The sequence below is a fragment of the Corythoichthys intestinalis genome, chromosome 5 (assembly GCF_030265065.1).
Source record: "Corythoichthys intestinalis isolate RoL2023-P3 chromosome 5, ASM3026506v1, whole genome shotgun sequence".
Lineage (NCBI taxonomy): Eukaryota > Metazoa > Chordata > Actinopteri > Syngnathiformes > Syngnathidae > Corythoichthys > Corythoichthys intestinalis.
In genome coordinates this window covers 37,440,426-37,450,070 of record NC_080399.1, presented here as the reverse complement: position 1 = coordinate 37,450,070, position 9,645 = coordinate 37,440,426, and the positions used below count along the sequence as shown (strand labels likewise).

The following is a 9,645-nucleotide window of genomic DNA, read 5'->3' as shown; positions in this document are numbered from 1 at the left end:
TTGAAAATTACTGTACTTAAAAACTACATTAATACCAGGGGTGTAACAGTACACAAAAATCTCGGTTCGGTACGTACCTCGGTTTTGAGGTCACGGTTCGGTTAATTTTCGGTACAGTAAGAAAACAAAATGCAAAATATAAATGTGCTAGTTGTTTATTACACACCTTTGTGCTTTCAACAATAGAAACATTAGTCTATACAGTACAAAGCTAGAAATCTGCTCAAAAAGTAGCGAGTATTTAAAGATAATCCAACAACAATGTGCCTTTCAGACCCCGCGTACTGGTCAGCTTTCTTTCTGAAAGAAAGAAGAAAAAAGAAGTCCTGTGCTAAAGAGAAAAGCAATCCCAATGACAAAGATTTTAACATGTATTTTACAAATAAAATGCCTCAATGAATCATTTTTTTCTTCTTATGAACGGTTTTCAAAAGCTTTATTGGTGGATTTTCTCAAGTTAAAGCACCACACAGAAATTAATAAATTTAATTGTGGAAGCAGGATCTGTGTATAAGTCTTTTTATTTAAATAAAGGTGTTTTAGCTCATTTCAATTTATTTTATTTAAATGTGCTATTATTTATTTTATTATGTGTTTATATTTTACAAATGTGATGTAGTATTCATTTATATTGTATATTTTATGTTGTATAACTTTAGTTTCGATGTGAATATTAGTTCCTACTTGTTTTGTTGTGGTAGGAGGGTTTTGTATTGAACACGGGGCCGTGTTGGTTATTATTATAGCAGAGAAGACAGCAGTAAATCAACAAAGACAAGTCAACTGTGCCCCGATCTACCACTCAAGAGATCTGATGGACTCAAAAAGTGGGTTACGATTGCATATTAGTTTGAAAATCCACCGGATCCACCGTATTTTTACACGAGTGACTTCCGGTCTGCCCGGTCTGCTAGCTAGTATTGATGCAGGAGGGCCGCGTCTCGCGTCAAATAATAAACTCTGCCGTTCTTTTTTGCGTGCATCGTGTTGCGCCACTTCTGGGACGCGTCTAACACGCGGCCGCACTGCGACTGGTGTGCATTGGCTGATTGACTTTAATGCCCGCGTTTCACTGCGTTCTCGCGGCGGCCACGTTGTTGCGCCGTTGACGTTTCTTACTGTCCTACCGTGTTGGTCCTCATTATAGTAGAGAAGACGCACTGAATATAATCTACACAAAGAAACTGTAAAGCGATCAACTCACAGCCTCGAAAAGTAAGGGTTACATTACGTCAGAAACTCGTTCAGTACGCCTCCGTTCCGAACCGAGCACAAAGTACCGATAAGGTTAAATACGAATACATGTACTGTTACACCCTCAATTAATACTCTTTTTTTCTTTTTGGTAAAGAAAAACTACTTGCTGTCTGTCTAACAGCACATCATCAACATGACCTAAAGAACGCACACTTCCAATAAGAATCACATCAATATAAGTACAGTGGGCCAAATAAGTATTTAGTCAACCACTAATTGTGCAAGTTCTCCCACTTGAAAATATTAGAGAGGCCTGTAATTGTCAACATGGGTAAACCTCAACCATTAGAGACAATGTGGAAAAATATCCCTAGAAAATCACATTGTTTGATTTTTAAATAATTTATTTGCAAATCATGGTGGAAAATAAGTATTTTGTCAATACCAAAAGTAGTTTGTTATGTACCCTTTGTTGGCAATAACGGAGGCCGAACGTTTTCTGTAACTCTTCACAAGCTTTTCACACACTGTTGCTGGTATTTTGGCCCATTCCTCCATGCAGATCTCCTCTAGAGCAGTGATGTTTTGGGGCTGTCGTTGGACAACACGGACTTTCAACTCCCTTCACCGATTTTCTATGGGGTTGAGATCCGGAGACTGACTTGGCCACTCCAGGACCTTGAAATGCTTCTTACGAAGCCACTCCTTTGTTGCCCTGGCTGTGTGTTTGGGATCATTGTCATGCTGAAAGACCCAGCCACGTCTCATCTTCAATGCCTTTGCTGATGGAAGGAGATTTTCACTCAAAATCTCTTGATACATGGCCCCATTCATTCTTTCCTTTACACAGATCAGTCGTCCTGGTCCCTTTGCAGAAAAACAGCCCCAAAGCATGATGTTTCCACCCCCATGCTTCACAGTGGGTACGGTGCAAATCAGTATTCTTTTTCCTCCAAACAGGAGAACCTGTGTGTCTACCAAAAAGTTTTATTTTTGGTTTCATCTGACCATAACACATTCTCCCAGTCCTCTTCTGGATCATCCAAATGCTCTAGCGAACCGCAGACGGGCCTGGACGTGTACTTTCTTCAACAGGGGGACACGTCTGGCAGTGCAGGATTTGAGTCCCTGGCGGCGCATTGTGTTACTGATAGTAGCCTTTGTTACTGTGGTCCCAGCTCACTGTAGGTCATTCACTAGGTCCCCCCGTGTGGTTCTGGGATTTTTGCTCACTGTTCTTGTTATCATTTGGACGCCACGGGGTGAGGAGGGAGTTGAAAGTCCGTGTTGCCCAACAACAGCCCCAAAATATCACTTCTCTAGAGGAGATCTGCATGGAGGAATGGGCCAAAATACCAGCAACAGTGTGTGAAAAGCTTGTGAAGAGTTACAGAAAACGTTTGTCCTCCATTATTGCCGACAAAGGGTACATAACAAAGTATTGAGATGAACTTTTGTTATTGACCAAATACTTATTTTCCACCATGATATGCAAATAAATTATTTAAAAATCAAACAATGTGATTTTCAGTTTTTTTTTCCACATTCTGTCTCTCATGGTTGAGGTTTACCCATGTTGACAATTACAGGCCTCTCTAATATTTTCAAGTGGGAGAACTTGCTCAATTAGTGGTTGACTAAATACTTATTTGCCCCACTGTATGTAATGCATTTCACACTGTGTAAGCCCTTGTCCTCTCGTCAACACACAATGCATTTCAGGCCCTCACGGTCGGAGGGTCCAGTCACATGATCGGGTTATCTCAGCGGGTTAGCTGTCATCTGTTTTTGCGCTGTTTGCAACGCAGTATTACTGCTGACAGAAGCCAAGCAGCAAAGTGTCAGAGGTTAGAACTACAGAGGGTTGAACGCCAATGCATCCTTTTGACACATGGACAGACTTGTATATTTGACTCAAACGCAGTGCGTGACAACGTCAGAGAGAAATCATAACATACATTCACTAATACAGAGAATTGCCAGAAATAATGCAGAAAAAGGGTTATAGTCTTGTCTTCTTCAACCTAGATCTTGACATTTGGGGAATTTGCCTGGGTTCTTTTCTTCTCTTGATATTTGTTATCACTTAAAAAGCAAGGAGTTTCATTTCCTTTTAAAACAGCTAGTTAGCTCTATCCTTGCGAAACCAAAGGGCCACACACTAAGCAATCCCGTTAGAAGAAGCCTTTAAGGAGAGGATAAGGATCGCAGAGCAAAAGGAGGACGAAGAGGAACGAGGGGTCGCCGAGCATGTCCTCGCTCCAGTTTCTCACTGCTGCTGCATAACATGGTGAAAGGGGATAATGAGTGGAGAGGAAAAAGGGCTATGGACGAAAGTAGGATGACGAAGTGGTCATATTGCTTGATAAAATTTTAGAACAAGTTGACAGAGTTTAAAAAAAAAAAAAAAAAGAAATAGGACTTGGCTTTCAAAAATGACATAATGTAGAAACTCCTGTGTTTTCTGTTGGACATCTTCATTGTATTGAAAAAAGTGTTGGATGTGTATGTGCTGAACATCTGTTGCGTACAGCGTTACTGTCTGTGTGTACTGTTTATGCAAGGCAGCATTTCAGTTTAATCCTGAAAGCAGTCTTTTGTTGGGGATACTGTTGAGGGGAGTGAAAAAAAAGGAAAGAAGCATATTTACTCTATTCAAACATTCAGATGGAATGAAAGGAAAAAATTCAATTTGTCCGTGTCTGACTTGCCTGAAGGACATTCTCTTTTCATTGGGTGAGCACGTACACACACATGCACACACACGCACCCCCACCCCCACACACCCACTACACACTTTCAACTCTTTCAATGCTTACAGAACACACACATGCACACAGTTTTTCCAGACACGGTGATGAATGTGAGGCAGACTCGTGTCTCCGTGGTAAATCTGCATGCTGCAGCTAAACTAATAACGCAGGCTGCAAACTTTATTTAACTGTAATAACTATTGAAATCTGGCTGGGGAGAAAGTGCTTCTTCAAGATATGAAAGTAACTCTTCACAAGGAACTATAGACTTCATGCTGGCACATTTGATGCTCAATTGTCTAACCTAATAACACAGTGTGACGTCTTAATTCAGTAGGAAGACCGGCGTATACCACAATTTTACTTTTTTTTTTTCTCTCAGATGAACTCATTCACTTCGCGCTGTGGTTTCTTGGTTTCTTTTAGTTTGAAGATTAATCACAAAACGTTTTGTTGACGCCCAAACCATTTGAACTTGGTGTGGCAATGGCTCTGAAACATGATCACCTGCTTGCTCTTTATTTGAGTGGTAATTTAACGTTGCACAGCTACGCGTTGCGCTTTTGAGAACAAGACTGAACAAAACAGACGATATTCAAATTTTCATTGGACAGTGGTACCTCGACATTCGAATCCATCGCCATACGATTCGTCCGACATACAGCGTAAAATTTGACTTGTCATCTGACATGTGACATGATCGAAATACGGCGATTTACGACAGCGTTGCAATTTCATTGTTTTCCTGCAAAACACCAGCACATTGGATTTTAGATAAACCATCATTGGTCCCAGGAAGGTTAGCGCAGGTTAGGTAGTAGTGTTGAAAAAAGGAAGAAGGTGAGGCTTTACATTGAAACAACAAAACAAATCATAGAAAAACATGAGCGTTGTGTGCGTTTGAGTGAACTGGCTAGACAATACGGCTCACAACACGGCTCACTGTACACTACTCTAACTAGTACTATGATTGCGGTGTCCTCCGACCTCCGTTCGCCAGTAAGTTAAGGTGGGGAGGGGTGGGCGTTTGTGTGACATATTTATGTCACACTGCTGTTGCCATAGTGTGCACTTCCTGTGGGTGTGGTATTACAGTATAAAAAGGAATCTCTGTTATGTCTCTGTGACATATATGATGAGAAGCACACTGAATAAAGAAGTGTTGTTCCATTCAAGTCTCGGCCTTACATGTACTTAGTTTAGGGAAGTACATAACAAAAGTGGCGACGAGGACGTCTGGACCTGCGTCAGCTTGGACGTGCTGTTTTTGGAGTTTACTGCGGGTCGCGGTGCTCCTGGGGACAGACGGCGCCGACCTCAGCTTCCACGTCGTGACTTCGTGGGGAGGACGAGCGGAGTTTTCAAAAGGAGCCTGAAGGTGCTGTATAACCGGGCGGTATGGCGGGAGTTATCGGCTCTGTTGGTCTTTTTGATGAGCTTGTGGAACAGTGGAGCTCGTACACAGAGCGGTTCGGCTATTTCGTGGAAGCTAACGAAATAGCGGAAGAGAAAGTGGTACCCACGTTTTTGAGCGTTTTTGGGCCGAAGACTTTCAATTTACTGAGAAACTTGCTTCAACCCGATAAACCTGGTAGTAAAACATACAGGGAAATCGTGGAAACTCTTAATGGACATTTTTCACCCAAGCCCCTTGTGATAGCAGAGAGATTCCGATTTCACAGGAGAAATCAGGAAGAGGGGGAATCTGTCACTATGTTCGTAGCGGCGCTGCGGAAGCTGGCTGAACATTGTGAGTTTGGTGATGTTTTAGAAGACACATTAAGAGACAGATTGGTATGTGGACTGAGAAACGAAGCAACACAAAAGAAGTTACTCTCAGAAAGTGGACTGACATTAAAGAAAGCCTTTGATGTAAGCGTGGCAATGGAAATGGCTTCAAAGGAGGCTCAACAACTGAACATTACGAGCAGAATACACCAAGTGGCAAGTACCCAAAGCAATGTTGCTGGTCACTGTTTTAGGTGCGGTAAAACAGGGCACCTTTCCTCCACCTGCTGGTGCAAAGAAATGAACTGTCATCATTGTGGGAAGAAGGGTCATGTTGAGCGTGCCTGTCGGAAAAAAACAAGCACAGACAAAGATAAGGAAATGAATGACAAGAAGAAAACAAAGAAATATGTCAAAGCGGTAGAGAGTGCCTCTACTTCCGAAGATGAAAGTGACATGCACACCGTGCATGTAATGAGCGTGGACGGGAAGTCAGGGTGTTACTGGGTCACACCAAAGTTAGAGGGTCACCCAGTCAAAATGCAAATAGATACTGGATCACAGGCATCGCTTGTGTCTTACCAAGTCTATAAACAGTGTTTGAGACACCTTCCATTAAGACCATCAGACACTGCGTTCAAAGCGTACACTGGACACAAAGTGCACATGAAAGGAATGACTGACATTACTGTGCAATGCAAGGATCAAACTGCTAAACTTCCAGTGTATGTCACAAAAGGGAAATTTGCTTCCATAATGGGACGACTGTGGATTAATGCACTTCGTGTAAATTGGCTAGAAGTTCGGCAACTGTCAGACGGTTCTTCACAACTACAAGTCATACTGGACAAGAATGAAGAGGTTTTCCGTGAGGAATTGGGCAGCATGAAGGACATTACAGTGAAATTGCACATTAAACCAGGAAGCAAACCTGTGTTTATGAAGGCTAGGACAGTGCCGTATGCTCTTCGTGACAAAGTCGAGGCTGACCTGGATGCATTGGTCAAAAGTGGGGTTTTGGAACCAGTCACCACCAGCGAATGGGCGACACCAATTGTGCCGGTTCCGAAAAAGAATGGCGGAATTTGCACATGTGGCGATTTTAAAGTGACTTTGAATCTGGTGCTTTGTGTGGAGCAGTACCCACTTCCATTGATCGATGATTTGTTTGCAGGTCTGAGCGGTGGTCAAAAATTCAGCAAAATTGACCTCAACCAAGCTTATCTGCAGATGCATGTGGATGAAGAATCACGGGAGTGGCTGACAATTAACACGCACAAGGGACTTTTCAGATATTGCAGATTACCTTTTGGCATCACATCTGCTCCTGCTCTGTTTCAACGGGCTATGGATCAAATTTTGAGTGGATTGCCAGGAGTACAATGTTACTTGGATGACATTCTCTGCACCGGTGACAACGACGAGGAACATCTTCGCAACCTGGATGCTGTCTTAAAAAGGCTAAGGCAGTATGGTCTTCGAGTGCGCAAGGAAAAATGTGAATTTTTGAGACCATCGGTGGAGTATCTCGGGCATGTGATAGACAACGAAGGACTACACAAGGCTCCATCAAAGACAAAGGCAATTGCGGAGGCACCCGCCCCAGAAAATGTGAGTCAGCTTAGATCTTTTTTTAGGTCTATTGAACTATTATGGACGGTTTATTCCCAATTTGGCATCACTTCTTAAACCATTGCATGAGCTGTTGTGCCAAGATGTAAAATGGAAATGGACGAATGAGTGTAACAAAGCTTTTCGAAATGCGAAAAACGCCCTGCTTTCATCAGATGTTCTCACTCATTTCAACCCTTCATATCCAATACAGCTGGCATGTGATGCTTCACCCTATGGGGTGGGTGCTGTCATCTCCCATGTGTTCCCGAACGGAGATGAAAGACCAATTGCTTTCGCATCGAGAACACTTAACAAAGCAGAGTCAAACTATGCTCAATTGGAACGAGAAGCATTGAGCATTATTTTTGGTGTGAGGAAGTTCCACCAATATTTGTATGGAAGGAAGTTTACTCTGTTAACGGATCACAGACCACTGACAACGATTTTGGGACCTCATGCAGGAATCCCTTCACTGGCTGCTGCACGTCTTCAGAGGTGGGCTTTGTTGTTATCAGCTCACTCATACGACATCAAGTATCGTAAATCTGATTTGCATTGCAGTGCTGATGGACTTTCGAGGTTGCCGCTTCCTGTCACAAAACATGAACCTACCTCAGTGGACATATTCTATTTCCGAAATGTTGAACATGCACCAATTTCAGCGTCGCAAGTAAAACGTGCAACTCAGAACGACCCCGACCTGTCAGTCGTCATGGACATGGTAATTAAAGGACAAACCAAGTGTGAGAACACCGCTCTCAAACCTTTTTTGGATAGGAGGTGGTAACTTTCTGTTCAATCGGGTTGTTTGCTGTGGGGGAGGAGAGTGATTGTGCCACAGTCATTGCGTGCTAAAATGCTTGCGCAACTGCATGCAGGTCACAGTGGTATTGTTAAAATGAAAGAAATGGCAAGAAGTTATTTTTGGTGGCCAGGATTAGATAAACAGATCGAAGAGACGGTAAAAAGTTGTTCATCTTGCCAGAAGATTCGCAACAATCCACCTGCAGCCCCACTTCATCCTTGGGATTTTCCTCAGGACCCTTGGCACCGCATTTATATTGACTTTGCGCGGCCTTTTGAAAATCGAATGTTTCTGGTTGCTATCGATGCCCATAGTAAGTGGCCAGAGGTAGCTATCATGAAATCAACCACATCGGAAAAGGCAATTGAGAAGTTAGGGGAGATGTTTAGTCGTTTCGGAGCCCCTTCACAACTCGTCTCAGACAATGGCCCCCAATTTGTGTCAAAAGAAATGGTTGAATTCCTGCAAGCCAATGGGGTTCAACACATTAAGTCGGCTCCCTATCACCCGGCACCCAACGGCCTGGCAGAGAGGTTTGTGCAGACCCTCAAACATGCTCTCAAAGCATCACAAGGGCAAAGTACACTCCATCAGAGACTACACGAATTTCTCCTCAAATACCGAACATCTGTGCATGCAACTACCAAAGTATCGCCAGCGAGCCTCATGTTTTCTCGAGAGATACGAACTGGCATGGATCTTCTGAAACCACCAACCCTGAGTGAGAGTGTTCAAATGGATCAACGGAAGCAAGTCAAGTACAGAGACCTGCATTCCAAGAACCGAGTTTTTGCACCTGGTGACTCTGGAGTTGTCAGAGTAAGGAAAAGTGGGCCCCTGCCACCATCATTGCTCAAACCGGGCCTGTTTCCTACACCGTTCAGACAGCTGATGGTGTTTGGCGTCGCCATGTGGATCAATTGTTGGGAACATCAGACACTACTCCAGAACTGTCTATTGATTGTGATGATGCTAGCAGTGTAATTATACCAGAAATGTCTAGCTTACCGGATGTGTCAAATCCAAACAATCCTGCTGTAATTGTGTCTAATTCAACCAATGCACAAACGGAACCTGAAACGGTATCGGAACCTGTTTCCACAAGTGGGAAATCGGAAGTGACTGTTGAATGTCGTTATCCTGCACGCGACAGGCGACCGCCTGATAGATTGGATTTATAAGTAATAAGTAATGAGGGGAAAACAGGAGGTATTTTTGTGTTTATTTCTGGGACATGTTATGTAAGGGGGGAGGAGATGTGACATATTTATGTCACACTGCTGTTGCCATAGTGTGCACTTCCTGTGGGTGTGGTATTACAGTATAAAAAGGAATCTCTGTTATGTCTCTGTGACATATATGATGAGAAGCACATTGAATAAAGAAGTGTTGTTCCATTCAAGTCTCGGCCTTACATGTACTTAGATCAGGGAAGTACATAACAGTTTGCGTGTGTGCTGGAGGTGTTCTGGGGCAGGGGCTGATCAGGGCCCTGGCGCTTCTTCCGCTCTGCGGTAGCCTGCCTCTTAATTCGGATCGGAACACGGA

General features: G+C 43.2%; 1 pseudogene; it reads left to right on the top strand.

The window, feature by feature from the left end:
• The first annotated feature begins 8,079 nt into the window (after positions 1-8,079).
• LOC130916635 (uncharacterized protein K02A2.6-like) lies at positions 8,080-9,278 on the top strand (annotated as a pseudogene).
• The last annotated feature ends 367 nt before the right edge of the window (positions 9,279-9,645 follow it).